Here is a 26,217-nt window from a genome sequence, read left to right as displayed (position 1 = left end):
AGCTCCCCATAAACATCCAAAACAAACATTCCATGGTTTACCCCAGACGTTTCACATGCCCTGGTAGAGTCCCCTAACAGCACTTTGACTCCGGTATACCATATCGTTTCCCAAATTTACTCTATCCTTGCTGCCTACCACCCTCCTGATGTTCAACCACGTTACTCAAATCTTTTTCAATCCATCCTTCCACCCAATTTGGATTCACTTTTCCCTTTATCCTTCCACCTCTACATATAATCTTTTTTCTTTCCCCACCAATCTCCCATTCCCCTCTTTCCTCACTCAACTCTCCTATGTCCTAACCCTTTAAAAACATCTCTCTCCTCCAAACCCCACTCTTTTTATTCCACATATCCCTAACCCTTGCATTTTTCCCCACTCTGTATATTAACCCATGTCTTGCAACCCAAAAAAAAGTTTGGGTTCATTCTTCAAAATACCCCTTTTGCCTGTATAACTCTCCCTTCCAACATTCTCATGCTCCAAAACCCCTTCCCCCCCCCATCCCTTAACCACCTCCCCTTCCCTGGTTCCTTTTTCTGCCAAGTCCCTTTCCCAAGTTTAAAAAAATTCCTTTTTTACATTTTTTTTCCATTCAAACTTATATCCCAAATAACTTCTCCCTCAACGCTACTGAACCTAATAACCTTGCTCTTATTCACATTCACTCTCAAATTTCTCCTTTCATAAACTTTTCCAAACTCAGTCACCAACTTCTACAGTTTCTCATTTAAAGCAGACAATAGAGTTGTATCATCGGCGAACAACAAATAACTTCCACATCTACTCATTCACACATAAATATCAACATATAAACATAACATACATATATACACACCTGCATATATTCATACTTGCTTACCTTCATGTATTCCTGGTGCTACCCTGCCCCACAGGAAACGCACTGCTATCCCCTGCTTCAACGAGGTAGGGCCATGAAACCAAAATAAAAGCCTAATTCGTTCACACTCAATCTTTAGCTCCCATATTTAGCACACTGACACCAAAGCTCCCTACACACATCCAGGAAACACAGACCTTTCCATGGTTTAACCCAGATGTTTGACATGCCCTAGTAGAGTCCATAAGCAGCAAGTCGACTCCGGTATACCAAATCGTTCCAATTCATTCTATTCCTTGCCTGCCTCTCACGATCCTGTATGTTCAGGTAACGGTCACTAAAAATCTTTTTCAATGCATCATTCCACCTTCAATCTGAACTCCAGCTTCTCCTTGATCCCTCCACCTCTGACACATACATCTCCTTTGTCAATCTTTCCTCACTAAATCTCTCCTTTCAATCTTTATTCACTCAATCTCTCCATATGTCCAAACCATTTCAACACACCCTCTTCTGTTCTCTCAACAACACTTTTTATTTCCACAGATCTCTCTTACCCTTGCATTCCCCACTCCATCAAACCACATCACACCACATAATGTCCTGAAACATTTTATTTCCAACACATACACCCTCTCCCGTACAACCCTATCTATAGCCCATGCCTTGCAACCATATAACATTGTTGGAAATACCATTCCTTCAAACATACCCATTTTTCATCTCCGATATAACGTTCTCTACTTCCACACATTCTTCATCGCTCCCAGAACCTTTCTCCCCTCCCCCATCCTATAACTCACTTCCACTTCCATGGTTCCATTTGCTGCCAAGTCCACTCCCAGATACCTAAAAAAATTCACTTCTTTACATTTTTCTCCATTCAAACTTACATCCCAAATAAATTCTCCCTCAACGTTACTGAACATAAAAACCATGCACTTATTGATATTTACTCTTAACATTTCTCCGTTCACACACTTTTCCAAACTCAGTCACCAACTTCTACAGTTTCTCATTCAATGCAGACAACAGAGTTGTATCATCGGCGAACAAGAAATAACTTCCACATCCACTCATTCACATATATATATGAACATATAAATATATACATACATAAATACAAACCTTCATATATTCATACTTGCTTACCTTCATGCATTTCTGGTGCTACCCTGCCCCACAGGAAACGGCATTGCTATCCCCTGCTTCAACGAGGTAGCGCCATGAAAACACACAAATAAAAGCCTAATTCGTTCACACTCAATCTTTAGCTCCCATATTTAGTACACTAACACCATAGCTCTCTACAAACATCCAGGATACACAGACCTTTCCATGGTTTACCCCAGATGTTTCACATGCCCTGGTAGAGTCCATAAACAGCAAGTGGACTCTAGTATACCAAATCGATCCAATTCACTCTACTGCCAGCCTGCCTGTCACCCTCCTCTATGTTCAGGCAACGGTCACTCAAAATCTTTTTCAATGCATCCTTCCACCTCCAATTTGAACTCCAGCTTCTTCTTGATCCCTACACCTCTTGTATTTACATCTTCTTTGTCAATCTTTCCTCACTCAATCTCTCCATTCAATCTTTCCTCATCAATCTCTCCATATTTCCAAACCATTTCAACACACCCTCTTCTGCTCTCTCAACAATACTCTTTTTTATTTCCATACATCTCTCTTACCACTGCATTACCCACTCCATCAAACCATATCACACCACACAATGTCCTGAAACATTTCATTTGCAACATATCCACCCTCTTCCGTACAAACCTATCTACAGCCCATGCCTTGCAACTATATAAAATTGTTAGAAATACCATTCCTTCAAACATACCCATTTTTGCTCTCCGATATAACGTTCTCTCCTTCCACACATTCTTCATCGCCCCGAGAACCTTTGACCCCTCCTCCATCCTATAAATCACTTCCACTTCCATGGATTCATTTGCTGCCAAGTCCACTCCCAGATATGTAGAAAAAAAAAAAAAAAAAAAAAAAATTCACTTCTTTAAATTTTTCTCCATTCAAAATTACATCGCAAATAACTCCCTCAACGCTACTGAACATAATAACTTTGCTCTTATTCAAATCTACTCTCAAATTTCTCCTTTCACACACTTTTCCATACTCAGTCACCAACTTCTACAGTTTCTCATTGAAAGCAGGCAATAGAGTTATATCACCGGCTAACAACAAATGACTTCCACATCCACTCATTCACATATACACATCAACATATATACATTTTACATACATATATACACACCTGCATATATTCATACTTCCTTCCCTTCATGCATTTCTGGTGCTACTCTGCCCCACAGGGTAGTACTCACTCCATCAAACCACATCACACTACAAAATGTCAATAATGTCCTGAAACATTTTAATTCTAACATATCCACCCTCTTGTATATATCCCATGCCTTGCAACCATATAATATTGTTGGAAATACCATTCCTTGGAACCTACCCATTTTTGCTCTCCGATATAACCTTCTCTTCCTCCACACATTATTCATCGCTCCCACAACCTTTCCTCCCTCCACCACCCTATAACTCACTTCCACGGTTCCATTTGCTCTCAGGTCCACTCCCACATATCTAAAAATAACTTATTTCTTTAAATATTTCTCCATTTTAACTTACATCTCAAATAAAATCTCCCTCAAGGCTACTGAACCTAATAACCTTCCTCTTATACACATTTAATCTTAAATTTCTCCTTTCACACACTTTTCTAAAATCAGTCACTAATTTCTACAGTTTCTCATTCAAAACAGACACTAGAGGTGTAACATCGGCAAACAACAAATGACTTCCACATATACATATCAACATAAAAACATATACATACATATATATACACCTGTATATAATCATAATTGCTTGCCTTCATGCATTCTTGGTGCAACTCTGCCCAAATGGAAACGGCATTGCTATCACCTGCTTCAACGAAGTAGCGCCATGAAAACACACAAATAAAGGCCACATTCATTTACACTCATCTTTAGCTCCCATGTTTAGTACACTGACACCATAGCTCCCTATAAACATCCAAGAAACACAAATCATTCCATGGTTTACCCCAGACGTTTCACATGCACTGGTAGAGTCCATATACAGCACGTCGACTCCGGTATACCATATCGTTCCAATTCACTCTATCCGTTGCATGCCTACCACCCTCCTGTATGTTCAACCGACGGTTACTCAAAATCTTTTTCAATCCATCCTTCCAGCACCAATTTGGATTCCAGCTTCTCCTTGATCCCTCCACCTCTGACATATACATCTTTGTCAATCTTTCCTCACTCAATCTCTCCATTCCATCTTTCCTCACTCTATCTCTCCATATGTCCTAACCATTTCAACACACTCTCTTCTGCTCTCTAAACAACACTCTTTTTATTTCCACATATCTCTCTTACCCTTGCATTACCCACTCTGTATATGTATAGCCCATGTCTTGCAACCATATAAAATTGTTGGGATATCATTCCTTCAAATATACCCATTTTTGCTCTACGATATAACATTCTCTCCTTCCACACATTCTTCATCGCTCCTAGAACATTTGCCCCCTACACAATCCTGTAACTCACCTCCACTTCCATGGTTCCATTTGCTGCCAAGTCCACTTCCAGATGTTTATAAAAAACTTCACTTCTTTACATTTTTCTCCATTCAAACTTACATTCCAAATAACTTCTCCCTCAACGCTACTGAACATAATAACCTTGCTCTTATTCACATTTACTCTCAAATTTCTCCTTTCACACACTTTTCCAAACTCAGTCACCATCTTCTACAGTTTTTCATTCAAGGCAGACAATAAAGTTGTATCATCGGCGAACAAGAAATGACTTCCACATTCACTCATTCACAAATACATATCAACATATAAACATATACATATATATATACAAACCTACATATATTCATACTTGCTTACCTTCATGCATTCCTGGTGCTACCCTGCCCCACAGGAAACGGCATTGCTATCCCCTGCTTCAACGAGGTAGCGCCACGAAAACAAACAAATAAAGGCCTAATTCATTCACACTCAATCTTTAGCTCCCAGGTTTACTACACTGACACCACAGCTCCCTATCAACATCAAGGAAACACAAATCTTTCCATGGTTTACCCCAGACGTTTCACATGCCCTGATAAGAGTCCATAGACAGCAAGTGGACTCCGGTATACCAAATCATTCTAATTTACTCTATTCCTTGCCTGCCTCTCACCCTACTGTATGTTTAGGCTTCGGTCACTAAAAATGTTTTTCAATCCATCCTTTCACCTCCAATTTGGACTACAGCTTCTCCATGATCCCTTCACCTCTGACACATACATCTTCTTTGTCAATCATTCCTCACTCAATCTCTCCATTCAATCTTTCCTCTCTCAATCTCTCCATATGTCCTAACCATTTCAACACCCTCTTTTGTTCTCTACACATCATTTTTTATTACCAAAGATCTCTCTTACCCTTGCATTACCCTCTCCATCAAACCACATCACACCATGTAATGACTATATATACCATATCGTTCTAATTCACTCTATTCCTTGCCTGCCTCTCACCCTCCTGTACGTTCAGACAACGGTCAGTCAAAATCTTATTTAATCCATCCTTCCACCTCCAATTTGAACTCCAGCTTCTCCATGATCCCTCCACCTCTGACATATACATCTTCTTTTAATCTTTCCTCACTCAATCTCTCAGTTCAATCTTTATTCGCTCAATCGCTCCATATGTCCTAATAATTTCAACACACCCTCTTCTGTTCTCTCAACAACGCTTTTTCATTACCAAAGATCTCTCTTACCCTTGCATTACCCACTCCATCAAACCACATCACACCCTATAATGTCCTGAAACATTTAATTTCCAACACATCCACACTCTTCCGTACAACCATATCTATAGCCCATGCCTTGCAACCATATAACATTGTTGGAAATGACATTCCTTCAAACATACCCATTTTTCTCTCCAATATAACGTTCTCTCCTTCCACACATTCTTCAACGCTCCCAGAACCTTTACCCCATCCCCCATCCTGTAACTCACTTCCACTGCCATGGTTCCATTTGTTGTCAAGTCCACTCCCAGATATCTAAAAATAATTTGCTTTTTTACATTCTTCTCCATTTAAACTTACATCCCAAATAAAATCTCCCTCAACGCTACTGAAACTAATAACCTTGCTCTTATACACATTTAATCTCAAATTTCTCCTTTCATACACTTTTCCAAACTCAGTCACTAACTTTTACACTTTCTCATTCAAAACAGACACTAGAGTTGTATCATCGTCGAAATATAAATGACTTCCACATCCACTCATTCACATATACATAACATATGAACATATACATACATATATACACACCTGTATATAATAATAATTGCTTCCCTTCATGCCTTCCTGGTGCAACCCTGCCCCAGAGGAAACGGCATTGCTATCCCCTGTTTGAACGAGGTAGCGCCATGAAAACACAAAAATAAAGGCCTAATTCGTTCACACTCAATCTTTAGCTCCCAGGTTTACTACACTGACACCACAGCTCCCTATCCACATCCAGGAAACACAAATCTTTCCATGGTTTACCCCAGACGTTTCACATGCCCTGATAGAGTCCATAGACAGCAAGTCGACTCCGGTATACCAAATCATTCCAATTTACTCTATTCCTTGCCTGCCTCTCACCCTACTGTATGTTCAGGCTACGGTCACTAAAAATCTTTTTCAATCCATCCTTTCACCTCCAATTTGGACTACAGCTTCTCCATGATCCCTTCACCTCTGACACATACATCTTCTTTGTCAATCTTTCCTCGTTCAATCTCTCCATTCAATCTTTCTTTACTCAATCTCTCCATATGTCCTCAACATTTCAACACACCCTCTTCTGTTCTTTAAACAACACTTTTTACTACCAAAGATCTCTCTTACCCTTGCACTACCCATTCCATCAAACCACATAACACCCTATAATGTCCTGAAACATTTAATTTCCAACACATCCACACTCTTCCGTACAACCATATCTATAGCCCATGCCTTGCAACCATAATAACGTTGTTGGAAATGACATTCCTTCAAACATACCCATTTTTCTCTCCAATATAACGTTCTCTCCTTCCACACATTCTTCATCACTCCAAGAACCTTTACCCCATCCCCCATCCTGTAACTCACTTCCACTGCCATGGTTCCATTTGTTGTCAAGTCCACTCCCAGATATCTAAAAATAATTTGCTTCTTTACATTCTTCTCCATTTAAACTTACATCCCAAATAATATCTCCCTCAACGCTACTGGAACTAATAACCTTGCTCTTATACACATTTAATCTCAAATTTCTCCTTTCACACACATTTCCAAACTCAGTCACTAACTTTTACACTTTCTCATTCAAAACAGACACTAGAGTTGTATCATCGTCGAAATACAAATGACTTCCACATCCACTCATTCACATATACATAACATATGAACATATACATACATATATACACACCTGTATATAATAATAATTGCTTCCCTTCATGCCTTCCTGGTGCAACCCTGCCCCAGAGGAAACGGCATTGCTATCCCCTGTTTGAACGAGGTAGCGCCATGAAAACACAAAAATAAAGGCCTAATTCGTTCACACTCAATCTTTAGCTCCCAGGTTTACTACACTGACACCACAGCTCCCTATCCACATCCAGGAAACACAAACCTTTCCATGGTTTACCCCAGACGTTTCACATGCCCTGATAGAGTCCATAGACAGCAAGTCGACTCCGGTATACCAAATCATTCCAAATTACTCTATTCCTTGCCTGCCTCTCACCCTACTGTATGTTCAGGCTACGGTCACTAAAAATCTTTTTCAATCCATCCTTTCACTTTCAATTTGGACTACAGCTTCTCCATGATCCCTTCACCTCTGACACATACATCTTCTTTGTCAATCTTTCCTCGTTCAATCTCTCCATTCAATCTTTCCTCACTCAATCTCTCCATATGTCCTCAACATTTCAACACACCCTCTTCTGTTCTTTAAACAACACTTTTTATTACCAAAGATCTCTCTTACCCTTGCACTACCCACTCCATCAAACCACATAACACCATATAATGTCCTGAAAGATTTAATTTCCAACACATCCACCCTCTTCCGTACAACCCTATCTATAGCCCATGACTTGCAACCATATAACGTTGTTGGAAATAAAATTCCTTGAAATCTACCCATTTTTGCTCTCCAATATAACGTTCTCTCCTTCCACACATTCTTCATCGCTCCCAGAACCTTTGTCCCCTCCCCCATCCTATAACTCACTTCCACTTCCATGGTTCCATTTGCTGTCAAGTCCACTTCCAGATATCTAAAAATAATTCACTTCTCCATTTAAACTTACATCCCAAAAAAAATCTCCCTCAACGCTACTGAACCTAATAACGTTGCTCTTATACACATTTAATCTCAAATTTCTCCTTTCACACACTTTTCCAAAATCAGTCACTAACTTCTACAGTTTCTCATTCAAAACAGACACTAGAGTTGTATCAGCGTCGAAACACAAATGACTTCCACATCCAATCATTCACATATACATATCAACATATAAACATATACATACATATATGCACACCTGTATATAATAATAATTGCTTCCCTTCATGCATTCCTGTTGCAACCCTGCCCCAGAGGAAACGGCATGGCTCTCCCCTGCTTCAACGAAGTAGCGCCATGAAAACAGACAAATAAAGGCCGGATTCATTTATACTAAATCTTTAGCTCCCATGTTTAGTACACTGACACAGCTCCCTATAAACATCAAGGAAACACAGTTACCCCAGATGTTTCATTTGCACTGGTAGAGTCCATAAACGACAAATCGACTCCGGAATACCATGTCGTTCCAATTCACTCTACTCCTTGCATGCCTACCACCTTCTTGTATGTTCAAGCTACGGTTACACAAAATCTTTTTCAATCCATCATTGCACCTCCAATTTGGATTCCAGCTTCTCCTTGATCCCTCCACCTCTGACATATACATCTTTGTCATTCTTTCCTCACTCAATCTCTCCATTCAATCTTTCCTCATTCACTCTATCCTCACTCAATCTCTCCATATGTCCTAACCATTTCAACACATTCTCTACTGCTCTCTAAGCAACACATTTTATTTCCACACATCTTTCTTACCCTTGCACCACCCACTCCATCAAACCACATCACACCACATAATGTCCTGAAACATTTCATTTTCAACACATCGACACTCTTCCGTACAACGCTATGTATAGCCCATGTCTTGCAATCATATAACGTTGTTCGAACTACAATTCCATCAAACATATCCATTTTTGCTCTCCGATATAACGCTCTCTCCTTCCAAACATTCTTCATCGCTCTCAAAACCTTTGCCCCCTCCCCCATTCTATAACTCACTTCCACTTCCATGGTTGCATTTGCTGCCAAGTCCACTCCCAGATATCTAAAAAAAAAAATTCACTTCTTTACATTTTTCTCCATTCAAACTTATATACCAAATAACTTCTCCCTCAACGCTACTGAACCTAATAACCTTGCTCTTATTCACATTCACTCTCAAATTTCTCCTTTCATAAACTTTTCCAAACTCAGTCACCAACTTCTACAGTTTCTCATTTAAAGCAGACAATAGAGTTGTATCATCGGCGAACAACAAATAACTTCCACATCTACTCATTCACACATAAATATCAACATATAAACATATACATACATATATACACACCTGCATATATTCATACTTGCTTACCTTCATGTATTCCTGGTGCTACCCTGCCCCACAGGAAACGGCACTGCTATCCCCTGCTTCAACGAGGTAGGGCCATGAAACCACAAATAAAAGCCTAATTCGTTCACACTCAATCTTTAGCTCCCATATTTAGCACACTGACACCAAAGCTCCCTACACACATCCAGGAAACACAGACCTTTCCATGGTTTAACCCAGATGTTTGACATGCCCTAGTAGAGTCCATAAGCAGCAAGTCGACTCCGGTATACCAAATCGTTCCAATTCATTCTATTCCTTGCCTGCCTCTCACGATCCTGTATGTTCAGGTAACGGTCACTAAAAATCTTTTTCAATGCATCATTCAACCTTCAATCTGAACTCCAGCTTCTCCTTGATCCCTCCACCTCTGACACATACATCTCCTTTGTCAATCTTTCCTCACTAAATCTCTCCTTTCAATCTTTATTCACTCAATCTCTCCATATGTCCAAACCATTTCAACACATCTCTTCTGTTCTCTCAACAACACTTTTTATTTCCACAGATCTCTCTTACCCTTGCATTCCCCACTCCACCAAATCACATCACACCACATAATGTCCTGAAACATTTTATTTCCAACACATACACCCTCTTCCGTACAACCCTATCTATAGCCCATGCCTTGCAACCATACAACATTGTTGGAAATCCCATTCCTTCAAACATACCCATTTTTCCTCTCCGATATAACATTCTCTCCTTCCACACATTCTTCATCGCCCGCAGAACCTTTGTTCCCTCCCCCATCCTATAACTCACTTCCATTTCCATGGTTCCATTTGCTGCCAAGTCCACTCCCAGACATATAAAAAAATTCACTTCTTTACATTTTTCTCCATTCAAACTTACATCCCAAATAAATTCTCCCTCAACGTTACGGAACCTAATAACCTTGCACTTATTGATATTTACTCGTCAACATTTTTCCGTACCCACACTTTTCCAAACTCAGTCACCAACTTCTACAGTTTCTCATTCAATGCAGACAACAGAATCGTATCATCGGCGAACAACAAATAACTTCCACATCCCCTAATTCACATACACATATGAACATATAAACATATACATACATAAATACAAACCTCCATATATTCATACTTGCTTACCTTCATGCATTCCTGGTGCTACCCTGCCCCACAGGAAACGGCATTGCTATACCCTGCTTCAACGAGGTAGCGCCATGAAAACACACAAATAAAAGCCTAATTCGTTCACACTCAATCTTTAGCTCTCATATTTAGTACACTAACACCATTACTCTCTACACACATCCAGGATACATACACCTTTCCATGGTTTACCCCGGATATTTCACATGCCCTGGTTGGACTCCGGTATACCAAATCGTTCCAATTCATTCTATTCCTTGCCTGCCTGTCACCCTCCTGTATGTTCAGGCAACGGTCACTCAAAATCTTTTTCAATGCATCCTTCCACCTCCAATTTGAACTCCAGCTTCTTCTTGATTCCTCCACCTCTGGTATATACATCTTCTTTGTCAATCTTCCCTCACTCAATCTCTCCATTCAATCTTTCCTCATCAATCTCTCCATTCAATCTTTCCTCATCAATCTCTCCATTCAATCTTTCCTCATCAATCTCTCCATATGTCTAAACCATTTCAACACACCCTATTCTGCTCTCTCAACAACACTCTTTTTTATTTCCATACATCTCTCTTACCACTGCATTACCCACTCCATCGAACCATATCACACCACATAATGTCCTGAAACATTTCATTTGCAACATATCCACCCTCTTCCGTACAAACCTTTCTATACCCCATGCCTTGCAACTACATAAAATTGTTAGAAAAACCATTCCTTCAAACATACCCATTTTTGCTCTCCGATATAACGTTCTCTCCTTCCACACATTCTTCATCGCTCCGAGAACCTTTGACCCTCCTCCATCCTATAAATCACTTCCACTTCCATGGATTCATTTGCTGCCAAGTCCACTCCCAGATATGTAGAAAAAAAACGTCACTTCTTTAAATTTTTCTCCATTCAAAATTACATCCCAAATAACTTCTCCCTCAACGCTACTGAACATAATAACCTTGCTCTTATTCAAATTTACTTTCAAATTTCTCCTTTCTCACACTTTTCCATACTCAGTCACCAACTTCTACAGTTTCTCATTGAAAGCAGACAATAGAGCTGTATCATTGGCGAACAACAAATGACTTCCACATCCACTCATTCACATATACATATCAACATATATACATTTACATACATATATACACACCTGCATATATTCATACTTCCTTCCCTTCATGCATTCCTGGTGCTTCTCTGCCCCACAGGGTAGTACTCACTCCATCAAACCACATCACACTACAAAATGTCAATAATGTCCTGAAACATTTTAATTCTAACATATCCACCCTCTTGTATATAGCCCATGCCTTGCAACCATATAATATTGTTGGAAATACCATTCCTTGAAACCTACCCATTTTTGCTCTCCGATATAACCTTCTCTTCCTCCACACATTATTCATCGCTCCCACAACCTTTCCTCCCTCCACCACCCTATAACTCACTTCCACAGTTCCATTTGCTCTCAGGTCCACTCCCACATATCTAAAAATAATTCACTTCTTTACATTTTTCTCCATTTAAACTTACGTCCCAAATAAAATCTCCCTCAAGGCTACTGAACCTAATAACCTTGCTCTTATACACATTTAATCTCAAATTTCTCCTTTCACACACTTTTCGAAACTCAGTCACTAATTTCTACAGTTTCTCATTCAAAACAGACACTAGAGGTGTAACATCGGCGAAGAACAAATGACTTCCACATCCACTCATTCACATATACATATCAACATATAAACATACACATACATATATATTCCCCAGAGGAAACGGCATGGCTCTCCCCTGCTTCAACGAAGTAGCGCCATGAAAACAGACAAATAAAGGCCGGATTCATTTATACTAAATCTTTAGCTCCCATGTTTAGTACACTGACACAGCTCCCTATAAACATCCAGGAAATACATTTACCCCAGATGTTTCACATGCACTGGTAGAGTCCATAAACAACAAATCGACTCCGGAATACCATATCGTTCCAATTCACTCTATTCCTTGCATGCCTACCACCTTCTTGTATGTTCAAGCTACGGTTACACAAAATCTTTTTCAATCCATCATTGCACCTCCAATTTGGATTCCAGCTTCTCCTTGATCCCTCCACCTCTGACATATACATCTTTGTCATTCTTTCCTCACTCAATTCTCCATTCATCTTCTCATCAATGCTCTCTCCATATTTCAACCATTTCAACACTCTTCTGTTCTTTACAACACACTTTTTATTTCCAAATCTCTCTTACCCTTGCACTACCCACTCCATCAAACCACATACACCACATTAATGTCCTGAAACATTTCATTTTACACATCACCTCTTCCGTACAACCTATCTATAGCCCATGCTTGCAACTATATAACGTTGTTGGAAATAAATTCCTTCAAACATACCATTTTTGCTCTCCATATAACGTTCTCTCCTTCCACACATTCTTCATCGCTCCAGAACCTTTGCCCCTCCCCATCCTATAACTACTTCCACTTCCATGGTTCCATTTGCTGCCAAGTCCACTCCAGATATCATAAAAAAAATTCACTTCTTACATTTCTCCATTCAAACTTAATACCCAAATAAACTTCTCCCTCAACGCTATCTGAACCTACATAACCGTTGCTCTTATTCACATTACTCTCAAATTTCTCCTTTCACTAACAACTTTTCCAAATCTCAAGTCACACTAACTTCTAACAGTTTCTCATTCAAACAGACAATAGAGTGTAATCATCGGCGAACAACAAATGACTTCCACATCACTCATATATATATATATATATATATATATATATATATACACCTGTATGTAATCATAATAGCTTGCCTTCATGCATTCTTGGAGCATCTCTGCCCCACAGGAAACGGCATTGCTATCCCCTGCTTCAATGAAGTAGCGCCATGAAAACACACAAATAAAGGCCACATTCATTTACACTCAATCTTTAGCTCCCATGTTTAGTACACTGACACCATACCTCCCTATATACATCCAGGAAACACAAACCTTTCTATGGTTTACCCCAGACGTTTCACATGCCCTGGTAGAGTCCATAAACAGCAAGTCGACTCCTGTATACCATATCGTTCCAATTCACTCTATCCGTTGCATGCCTACCACCATCCTGTATGTTCAACCGACGGTTACTCAAAATCTTTTTCAATCCATCCTTCCACCTCCAATTTGGATTCCAGCTTCTCCTTGATCCCTCCACCTCTGGCATATACATCTTTGTCAATCTTTCCTCACTCTCTCTTTCCATATGTACTAACCATTTCAACACACTCTCTTCTGCTCTGTAAACAACACTCTTTTTATTTCCACATAACTCTCTTACCCTTGCATTACCCACTCCATCAAACCACTTCACACCACATAGTGTCCTGAAACATTTCATTTCCAACACATGCACACTCTTCAGTACAACCCCTTGTATAGCCCATGTCTTGTAAGCATATAATATTTTTGGGATACCATTCCTTCAAAGATACCCATTTTTGCTCTACGATATAACGTTCTCTCCTTCCACACATTCTTCATCACTCCGAGAACCTTTGCCCCCTACACCATCCTGTAACTCACCTCCACTTCCATGGTTCCATTTGCTGACAAGTCCACTTCCAGATATTTTAAAAAACTTCACTTCTTTACATTTTTCTCCATTCAAACCTACACTCCAAATAACTTCTCCCTCAACGCTACTGAACCTAATAACCTTGCTCTTATTCACATTTACTCTCAAAGTTCTCCTTTCACACACTTTTCCAAACTCAGTCACCATCTTCTACAGTTTCTCATTCAAGGCAGACAATAAAGTTGTACATCGGCGAATAAGAAATGATTTCCACATTCACATATACATATCAACATATAAACATATACATACATATATACACACCTACATATATTCATACTTGCTTACCTTCATGCATTCCTGGTACTACCCTGCTCCACAGGAAACGGTATTGCTATCCTCTGCTTGAACGAGGTAGCGCCATGAAAACAAACAAATAAAGGACGCTTTCGTTCACACTGAATCTATAGCTCCCATGTTTAGTACACTGACACCACCGCTCCCTATCCACATCCAGGAAACAGGCCATTCCATGGTTAACCCCAGACGTTTAACATGCCCTGATAGACACCATAGACAGCAAGTCGACTCCGGTGTACCAAATCATTCCAATTTACACTATTCCTTACCTGCCTCTCACCCTACTGTATGTTCAGGCTACCGGTCACTGAAAATCTTTTTCAATCCATCCTTTCACCTCCAATTTGGACTACAGCTTCTCCATGATCCCTTCACCTCTGACACATACATCTTCTTTGTCAATCTTTCCTCACTCAATCTCTCCATTCAATCTTTCCTCACTCAATCTCTCCATATGACCTAACCATTTCAACACACCCTCTTCTGTTCTCTCAACAACACTTTTCATTACCAAAGATCTCTCTTACCCTTGCATTACCCACTCCATCAAACCACATCACACAATTTAATGTCCTGAAACATTTGATTTCCGACACATCCACTCTCTGCCGTACAACCCTATCTATAGCCCATGCCTTGCAACCATATAACGTTGTCGGAAATGCAATTCCTTCAAACATACCCATTTTTGCTCTCCAATATAACGTTCTCGACTTCGACACATTCTTCATCGCTCCCAGAACCTTTGTCCCCTCCCCCGTCCGATAACTCACTTCCACTTCCATGGTTCCATTTGCTGCCAAGTCCACTCCCAGATATATAAAAAATTCACTTCTTTACATTTTTCTCCATTCAAACTTACATCCCATTAACTTCTCCCTCAACGTTACTGAACATAATAACCTTGCACTTATTGATATTTACTCTCAACATTTTTCCATTCACACACTTTTCCAAACTCAGTCACCAACTTCTACAGTTTCTCATTCAATGCAGACAACAGAATTATATCATCGGCGAACAACAAATAACTTCCACATCCACTCATTCACATATACATATGAACATATGAACATATACATACATAAATACAAACCTCCATATATTCATACTTGCTTACCTTCATGCATTCCTGGTGCTACCCTGCCCCACACGAAACGGCATTGCTATCCCCTGCTTCAACGAGGTAGCGCCATAAAAACACAAATAAAAGCCTAATTCGTTCACACTCAATCTTTAGCTCCCATATTTAGTACACTAACACCATAGCTCCCTACACACATCCAGGATACACAGACCTTTCCATGGTTTACCCCAGATGTTTCACATGCCCTGGTAGAGTCCATAAACAGCAAGTGGACTCCGGTATACCAATTCGTTCCAATTCATTCTATTCCTTGCCTGCCTCTCACCCTCCTGTATGTTCAGGCAACGGTCACTCAAAATCTTTTTCAATGCATCCTTCCACCTCCAATTTGAACTCCAGCTTCTCCTTGATCCCTCCACCTCTGGTACTTGCATCTTTGTCAATCTTTCCTCACTCAATCTCTCCATTCAATCTTTCCTCATCAATCTCTCCGTATGTCCAAACCATTTCAACACCCTCTTCTGCTCTCTCAACATCTTTCTTTATTTCCATACATCTCTCTTATCACTGCATTACCCACTCCATCAAACCATATCACACCACATAATGTCCTGAAACATTTCATTTGCAACATATCCACCCTCTTCCGTACAAACCTTTCTATACCCCATGCCTTACAACTATATAAAATTGTTAGAAATACCACTCCTTCAAACATACCCATTTTTGCTCTCTGATATAACGTTCTCTCCTTCCACACATTCTTCATCGCTCTGAGAACCTTTGACCCCTCCTCCATCCTATAAATCACTTCCACTTCCATGGTTTCATTTGCTGCCAAGCCCACTCCCAGATATGTAAAAAAAAAAAAAAAAAAAAAAAAAAAAAAAAAAAAAAAAAAAACTTCACGTCTTTAAATTTTTCTCCATTCAAAATTACATCCCATATAACTTCTCCCTCAACGATACTGATACTAATAACCTCGCTCTTATTCAAATTTACTCTCAAATTTCTCATTTCACAGACTTTTCCATACTCAGTCACCAACTTCTACAGTTTCTCATTGAAAGCAGACAATAGAGTTGTATCATCGGCGAACAACAAATGACTTTCACATCCACTCATTCACATATACATATCAACATATATACATTTACATACATATATACACACCTGAACCTAATAACCTTGCTCTTACACACATTTTAATCTCAAATTTCTCCTTTCGCACACTTTTCCAAACTCAGTCACTAATTTCTACAGTTTCTCATTCAAAACAGACACTAGCGGTGTAACATCGGCGAACAACAAATGACTTCCACATCCACTCATTCACATATACATATCAACATATAAACATACACATACATATATATACACCTGTATATAATCATAATTGCTTGTCTTCAGTCATTCTTGGTGCAACTCTGCCCAAAAGGAAAAGGCATTGCTATCCCCTGCTTCAACGATGTAGCGCCATGAAAACACAAATAAAGGCCACATTCATTTACACTCAATCTTTAGCTCCCATGTTTACTACACTGACACCCTAGCTCCCTATATACATCCATTAAACACAAACCTTTCTATGGTTTACCCTAGACGTTTCACATGCCCTGGTAGAGTCCATAAACAGCAAGTCGACTCCGGTATACCATATCGTTCCAATTCACTCTATCCGTTGCATGCCTACCACCCTCCTGTATGTTCAACCGACGGTTACTCAAAATCTTTTTCAATCCATCCTTCCACTTCCAATTTGGATTCCAGCTTCTCCTTGATCCCTCCACCTCTGGCATATACATCTTTGTCAATCTTTCCTCACTCAATCTCTCCATTCAATCATTCCTCACTTAATCTCTCCATATGTACTAACCATTTCAACACACTCCCCTCTGCTCTCTAAACAACACTTCTTTTTATTTCCACATAACTCTCTTACCCTTGCATTACCCACTCCATCAAACCACATCACACCACATAGTGTCCTGAAACATTTCATTTCCAACACATGCACACTCTTCAGTATAACTCTATGTATAGCCCATGTCTTGCAACCATATAAAATTGTTGGGATACCATTCCTTCAAAGATACCCATTTTTGCTCTACGATATAATGTTCTCTCCTTCCACACATTCTTCATCGTTCCGAGAACCTTTGCCCCCTACACCATCCTATAACTCACCTCCACTTCCATAGTTCCATTTGCTGACAAGTCCACTTCCAGATGTCTAAAAAACTTCACTTCTTTACATTTTTCTCCATTCAAACCTACACTCCAAATAACTTCTCCCTCAACGCTACTGAACATAATAACCTTGCTCTTATTCACATTTACTCTCAAATTTCTCCTTTCACACACTTTTCCAAACTCAGCCACCATCTTCTTCAGTTTCTCATACAAGGCAGACAATAAAGTTGTATCATCGGCGAACAAGAAATGACTTCCACACTCACATGTACATATCAACATATAAACATATACATACATATATACACACCTACATATATTCATACTTGCTTACCTTCATGCATTCCTGGTACTACCCTGCTTCACAGGAAACGGTATTGCTATCCTCTGCTTGAACGAGGTAGCGCCATGAAAACAAACAAATAAAGGCCGCTTTCGTTCACACTCAAATCTTTAGCTCCCATGTTTAGTACACTGACACCACAGCTCCCTATCCACATCCAGGAAACACAGACCATTCCATGGTTTACCCCAGACCTTTAACATGTCCTGATAGACACCACAGACAGCAAGTCGACTCCGGTGTACCAAATCATTCCAATTTACACTATTCCTTGCCTACCTCTCACCCTACTGTATGTTCAGGCTACGGTCACTAAAAATCTTTTTCAATCCATCCTTTCACCTCCAATTTGGACTATAGCTTCTCCATGATCCCTTCACCTCTGACATATACATCTTCTTTGTTAATCTTTCCTCACTCAGTCTCTCCATTCAATCTTTCCTCACTCAATCTCTCCATATGTCCTAACCATTTCAACACACCCTCCTCTGTTCTCTCAACAACAATTTTTATTACCAAAGATCTCTCTTACCCTTGCATTACCTACTCCATCAAACCACATCACACCATATAATGTCCTGAAACATCTGATTTCCAACACATCCACCCTCTTCCGTACAACCCTATCAATAGCCCATGCCTTGCAACCATATAACGTTGTTGGAAATAAAATTCCTTCAAACATACCCATTTTTGCTCTCCAATATAACGTTCTCTACTTCCACACATTCTTCATCGCTCCCAGAATCTTTGTCCCCTCCCCCATCCTATAACTCACTTCCACGTCCATGGTTCCATTTGCCGTCAAGTCCACTCCCATATATTCAAAATTAATTCACTTCTTTACATTTTTCTCCATTTAAACGGACATCCCCCCAAAAATCTCCCTCACCACTACTCAACCTAATAACCTTGCTCTTATACACATTTAATCTCAAATTTCTCCTTTCACACACTTTTCCAAAATCAGTCACTAACTTCTACAGTTTCTCATTCAAAACAGACACTAGAGTTGTATCATCGTCAAAATACAAATGACTTCCACATCCACTCATTCACATATACATATCAACATATAAACATATACATACATATATGCACACCTGTATATAATAATAATTGCTTCCCTTCATGCATTCCTGATGCAACCCTGCCCCAGAGGAAACGGCATTGCTATCCCCTGCTTCAACGAAGTAGCGCCATGAAAACAGACAAATAAAGGCAGCATTCATTCATACTAAATTTTTAGCTCCCATGTTTAGTACACTGACACAGCTCCCTATAAACTTCCAGGAAACACATTTACCCCAGATGTTTCACATGCACTGGTAGAGTCCATAAACAGCAAGTCGACTCCGGAATACCATATCGTTCCAATTCACTATTCCTTACCTGCCTCTCACACTCCTGTATGTTCAGGCTACGGTCAATCAAAATCTTTTTCAATCCATCCATCCAACTCCAATCTGGACTGCTGCTTCTTGATCCCTACACCTCTGACTTATACATCTTTTTTGTCAACCTTTCCCCACTCAATCTCTCCATTCAATCTTTCCTCACTCAATCTCTCCCTATGTCCAAACCATTTCAACACACCCTCTTCTGCTCTCTCAAGAACTTTTTTTTTATTTCCACATATCTTTCTTAACCTTGCATTAGCCACTCCATTAAACCACCTCACACCACCTGGTCCTGACACATTTCATTTCCAACACATCCATCCCCTTCCATACAACCCAATCTATAGGCCATGCCTTGTAACTATATAACATTTTTGGAATACTATTTCCTCAAATATATCCATATTTGCTCTCCGATATAACGTTCACTCCTTCCACATATTTTTCATTGCTCCCAGAACGTTTGCCCCTTTTCCCATCCTATAACTCACTTCCACTTCCATGGTTCCATTTGCTGCCAAGTCCACTTCCAGATATCTCAAAAAAAGTTAACCTCTATACATTTTTCTCCATTCAAACTTACATCCGAAATAACTTCTCCCTTAACGACATTGAACCTAATAACCTTGCTCTTATTCACATTTACCCTCAAATTTCTCCTTTCACACACTTTTCTAAACTCAGTCACCAACTTCTACAGTTTCTCCTTCAAAGCAGACACTAGAGTTGTATCATCAGCGAACAACAAATGACTTCCACATCCACTAATTCATATATACATATCAACATATACATACATATATACACACCTGCATATATTCATACTTTCTTGCCTTAATGCATTCCTGGTGCTGCCCTGCCCCACAGGAAATGGCATTGGTATCCCCTGCTTTAGCAAGATAGTGCCATGAAAACACACAAATAAAGGCCACATTCATTCACACTCAATCTTTAGCTCCTATGTTTAGTACACTGACACCACAGCTCCCTATTCACATCCAGGAAACACAGAGCTTTCCATGGTTTACCCCAGACATTTCACATGCCCTAGTAGAGTCCATAGACAGCAAGTCAACTCCGGTATACCTTATCGTTCAAATTCACTGTATTCCTTGCCTGTTTCTTACCCTGCTGTAAGTTCAGGCTACGGTCACTCAAAATCTTTTTCAATCCATCTTTCCACCTTCAAATTGGATTCCAGCTTCTCCTTGATCCCTCCACTTCTGACACATACATCTTCTTTGTCAATCTTCCTCACTCAATCTTTCCATATGTCCAAACAATTTCAACACACCCACTTCTGCTCTCTCAACAAATTTCTTTTTATTTACACACATACCTCTTACCCTTGCATTACCCACTCCTTCAAACCACATCACACAATATAATGTCCTGAAACATTTCACTTCCAACACATCCACCATCTTCCGTACAACCCTACCTATAGCCCATGCCTTGGAACCATATATTATTGGAAATACCATTCCTTCAAAAATACCCATTTTGCTCTCTGATATGACGTTCTCTTCTCCCATACATTCTTCATCGCTCCCAGAACCTTTGCCCCCTCCCCATCCTATAACTCTCACTTCCATGGTTCCATTTGCTGCCAAGTCCACTTCCATATATCTAAAAAAAATTTCACTTTAAATTTTTCTCCATTCAAACTTATATCCCAAATACCTTCTCCCTCAACACTACTGAACCTAATAATATCATTGCTCTTAACATTTACTCTCAAATTTCTCCTTTCACACACTTCTCCAAACTCAATCACCAACTTCTACAGTTTCTCATTCAAAGAAGACACTAGATTTGTATCATAGGCGAATAACAAATGACTTCCACATCCACTCATTCACATATACATATCAACACATAAACATATACATATATTTATTTATTTATTATACTTTGTCGCTGTCTCCCGCGTTTGCGAGGTAGCGCAAGGAAACAGACGAAAGAAAATGGCCCAACCCCCCCCATACACATGTATATACATACGTCCACACACGCAAATATACATACCTACACAGCTTTCCATGGTTTACCCCAGACGCTTCACATGCCCTGCTTCAATCCACTGACAGCACGTCAACCCCGGTATACCACATCGCTCCAATTCACTCTATTCCTTGCCCTCCTTTCACCCTCCTGCATGTTCAGGCCCCGATCACACAAAATCTTTTTCACTCCATCTTTCCACCTCCAATTTGGTCTCCCTCTTCTCCTTGTTCCCTCCACCTCCGACACATATATCCTCTTGGTCAATCTTTCCTCACTCATCCTCTCCATGTGCCCAAACCACTTCAAAACACCCTCTTCTGCTCTCTCAACCACGCTCTTTTTATTTCCACACATCTCTCTTACCCTTACGTTACTCACTCGATCAAACCACCTCACACCACACACTGTCCTCAAACATCTCATTTCCAGCACATCCATCCTCCTGCGCACAACTCTATCCATAGCCCACGCCTCGCAACCATACAACATATATATATATATATATATATATATATATATATATATATATATATATATATATATATACACACACCTCCATATATTCATAATTGATTGCCTTCATGTATTCCCGGTGTTACCCTGTCCCACAGGAAATGGCATTGCTATCCCCTGCTTGAACGAAGTAGCGCCATGAAAACTGAGACATAAAGGCCACATTTATTCACACTCAATCTTTAGCTCCCATGTTTAGTACACTGACAACACAGCACCCTATCTACATCGAAACACAGACATTTCCATGGTTTAACCCAGCCATTTCACATGCCCTGATAGAGTCAATAGACAGCAAGTCGACTCCAGTATACCATATCGTTCCAATTCACTCTATTCCTTGCCTACCTCTCATCCTCCTGTATGTTCAGGCTACAGTCACTCAAAATCTTTTTCAATCCATCCTTCCACCTCCAATTTGGACTGCAGCTTCTCCTTGATCTCCCCACCTCTGACACATACATCTTTGTCAATCTTTCCTCACTCAATCTCTCCATTCAATCTTTCCTCACTCAATCTCTCCATTCAATCTTTCCTCACTCAATCTCTCCATATGTCCAAACCATTTCAGCACCCCCTCTTCTGCTTTCTCAACAACACTTTTCATTTCCACACATCTCTCTTACCCTTGCATTACCCACTCCATTATACCACATCACACCACATAATGTCCTGAAACATTTAATTTCCAACACATCCACTCTCTTCCGTACAACCCTATCTATAGCCCATGTCTTGCAACTATATAACATTGTTGGAAATACCATTCCTTCAAACATACCCATTTTTGCTCTCTGATATAATTTATCTCCTTCCACACATTCTTCATTGTTCCCAGAGCCTTTGCCCCCTCCCCCATCCTATAACTCACTTCCATGATTCCATTTGTTGCCAAGTCCACTCTCAGATATGTGAAAAAAAAACTTCACTTCTTTAAATTTTTCTCCATTCAAACTTACATCCCAAATAAGTTCTCCCTCAATGCTACTGAACCTAATAACCTTGCTCTTATTCACATTTACTCTCAAATTTCTCCTTTCACACACTTTTACAAATTCAGTTACCAAATTCTACACTTTCTCACTGAAAGCAGACACTAGAGGTGTATGATCGGCAAACAAGATATGACTTCCCCATCCACTCATCGACATATACATATCAACATATATATATTATATTTTTTTTTTTATTTTGCTTTGTCGCTGTCTCCCGCGTTTGCGAGGTAGCGCAAGGAAACAGACGAAAGAAATGGCCCAACCCATCCCCATACACATGTATATACACACACGTCCACACACGCAAATATACATACCTATGCATCTCAATGTATACATATATATACACACACAGACACATACATATATACCCATGCACACAATTCACACTGTCTGCCTTTATTCATTTCCATCGCCACCTCGGCACACATGGAATACCATCCCCCTCCCCCCTCATGTGTGCGGGGTGGCGCTAGGAAAAGACAACAAAGGCCCCATTCGTTCACACTCAGTCTCTAGCTGTCATGCAATAATGCCCGAAACCACAGCTCCCTTTCCACATCCAGGCCCCACACAGCATTCCATGGTTTACCCCAGACGCTTCACATGCCCTGATTCAATCCACTGACAGCATGTCAACCCAGGTATACCACATCGATCCAATTCACTCTATTCCTTGCCCGCCTTTCACCCTCCTGCATGTTCAGGCCCTGATCACTCAAAATCTTTTTCACTCCATCTTTCCACCTCCAATTTGGTCTCCCACTTTTCCTCGTTCCCTCCACCTCCGACACATATATCCTCTTGGTCAATCTTTCCTCACTCATTCTCTCCATGTGCCCAAACCATTTCAAAACACCCTCTTCTGCTCTCTCAACCAGGCTCTTTTTATTTCCACACATCTCTCTTACCCTTACATTACTTACTCGATCAAACCACCTCACACCACACATTGTCCTCAAACATCTCATTTCCAGCACATCCACCCTCCTGCGCACAACTCTATCCATAGCCCACGCCTCGCAACCATACAACATTGTTGGAACCACTATTCCTTCAAACATACCCATTTTTGCTTTCCAAGATAATATAGAGTGTAAGAAAGTAAATTCTAGATTGATATGGGTAAAATTGAAAGTTGATGGAGATGGGTGATTATTATATATTATTATATATATATATATATATATATATATATATATATATATTTTTTTTTTTTTTTTCAAACTATTCGCCATTTCCCCACATTAGCAAGGTAGCGTTAAGAACAAAGGACTGGGCCTCTGAGGGAATATCCTCACCTGGCCCCCTTCTCTGCTCCTTCTTTTGGAAAATTAATTATAATTTGTCGCTGTCTCCTGCGTTAGCGAGGTATCATATATATATATGCACATATTCATACTTGCTTGCCTTCATGCATTCCCGGTGCTACCCTGCCCCACAGGAAACGGTATGCTATCCCCTGATTCGACGAGCTAGTGCCATGAAAAGAGATAAAGGCCACATTCATTCACACTCAGTCTCTAGCTCTCATGTGTAGTGCACTGACACCACAGCTCCCTATGCACATACAGGAAACACAGACTTTTCCATGGTTTACCCCAGATGTTTCACATGCCCTGATAGAGTCCATTGACAGGAAGTTGATTCCAGTATACTATATCGTTCCAATTCACCATTTCTTGCCTGCCTCTCACCTTCCTGTATGTTCAGGCTACGGTCACTCAAAATCTTTTTCAATCTATCCTTCCACCTCCAATATGGTTTCCAGCTTCTCCTTGATCCCTCCACCCCTGACACATGCATCTTCTTTGTCAAAGCTGGTGACACATTCACTCTGCTGCTCCCAAAACACTTGCCTCTCATGATCTTTCTCCCCATGACTAAGTGCATGTGCATCAATAATCACCCATCTCTCTCTATCCACTTTCAGTTTTACCCACATCAATCTAGAATTTACTTTCTTACACTCTACAGGAGAATAAAAGGAGTAATTTGCCCAAAGAAGAAAACATATAAGAAATTTAAACTGATGTGTGAACTGATGAAAATTAAGAGGATTTAATCAAAATCCAAAAAGAGTGTAAGGTCATAAGGCACAGTAAATTCAAGGAAGAAAAAAGAATATCCTTGAAAGTTAATAATCCTAAAGAATTCTTCAAGTATATAAGACAAAGGAAGACAGCAAAAGAAGGAATTGGACCATTACGAAATGAACATGACATACTAACTACTAATGACAAGGAAATGGCTACCATACTATATCATTCTTTTAACTCCATATTCGCAAATGAAGAAAATCTCAAGTACCGCAACCAATGAAAATGTTTCAAGGATCTGATGATGAAAAGCTGAAGGTTAAAGAAATAAGGAGCTCTGGCGTACCTAAATACCTAGAATATTAAATCCCATCAAATCCAATGGCTCAGATAACTTAGTTCCAAACTTCCATCTAAATGATCTACTTAAACATAAACACATGGTAAATATGAGTTAAGTAAACATTCATGAATATTAATCTTGTCATGACTCAAGTTATCTGCAATTTCTCAAATATGTTGTAATGAGCCAGCTCTGAGAAACTAAAGGGGATACTAAATGCAGAAGCAGATGTTCTACCAACAAAAAATCAACAAAACTTTTGAAGATCATACCTAACCTCTCAACAAATAAAAATGACCTTATTGATCAATACTGCAACAAAAATACACTAATCAGTTACGTAAATGCATCACGACGGTGCCAGATGTCAACAAAAGGACAACAGAGAGCAGGTTCATGATCTCAAACAGAAAACAAATATGATAATCATATTTCTACTATTCTTTCAGCTATTCAGTAAAGTTTTTATGCATAGTATTGATATCTAACACGTATTACCAACTTTAACTTAATAATATTCCTACTAAATATACTCCTTATTGCCTTATGTAATATCG

At 39.8% G+C, this 26,217-nt stretch overlaps 1 protein-coding gene across 1 annotated transcript in view; it reads right to left on the bottom strand.

Annotated features, from left to right (window-relative positions):
- Positions 1 to 26,217, bottom strand: part of LOC139763266 (uncharacterized) — a 97,435-nt gene that overhangs the window by 70,376 nt on the left and 842 nt on the right. The window lies entirely within an intron of this gene.

Source organism: Panulirus ornatus, chromosome 46 (genome assembly GCF_036320965.1).
Source record: "Panulirus ornatus isolate Po-2019 chromosome 46, ASM3632096v1, whole genome shotgun sequence".
In the NCBI taxonomy this organism is placed as follows: Eukaryota; Metazoa; Arthropoda; class Malacostraca; order Decapoda; family Palinuridae; genus Panulirus; species Panulirus ornatus.
This window is presented reverse-complemented; position numbering and strand designations above follow the sequence as displayed.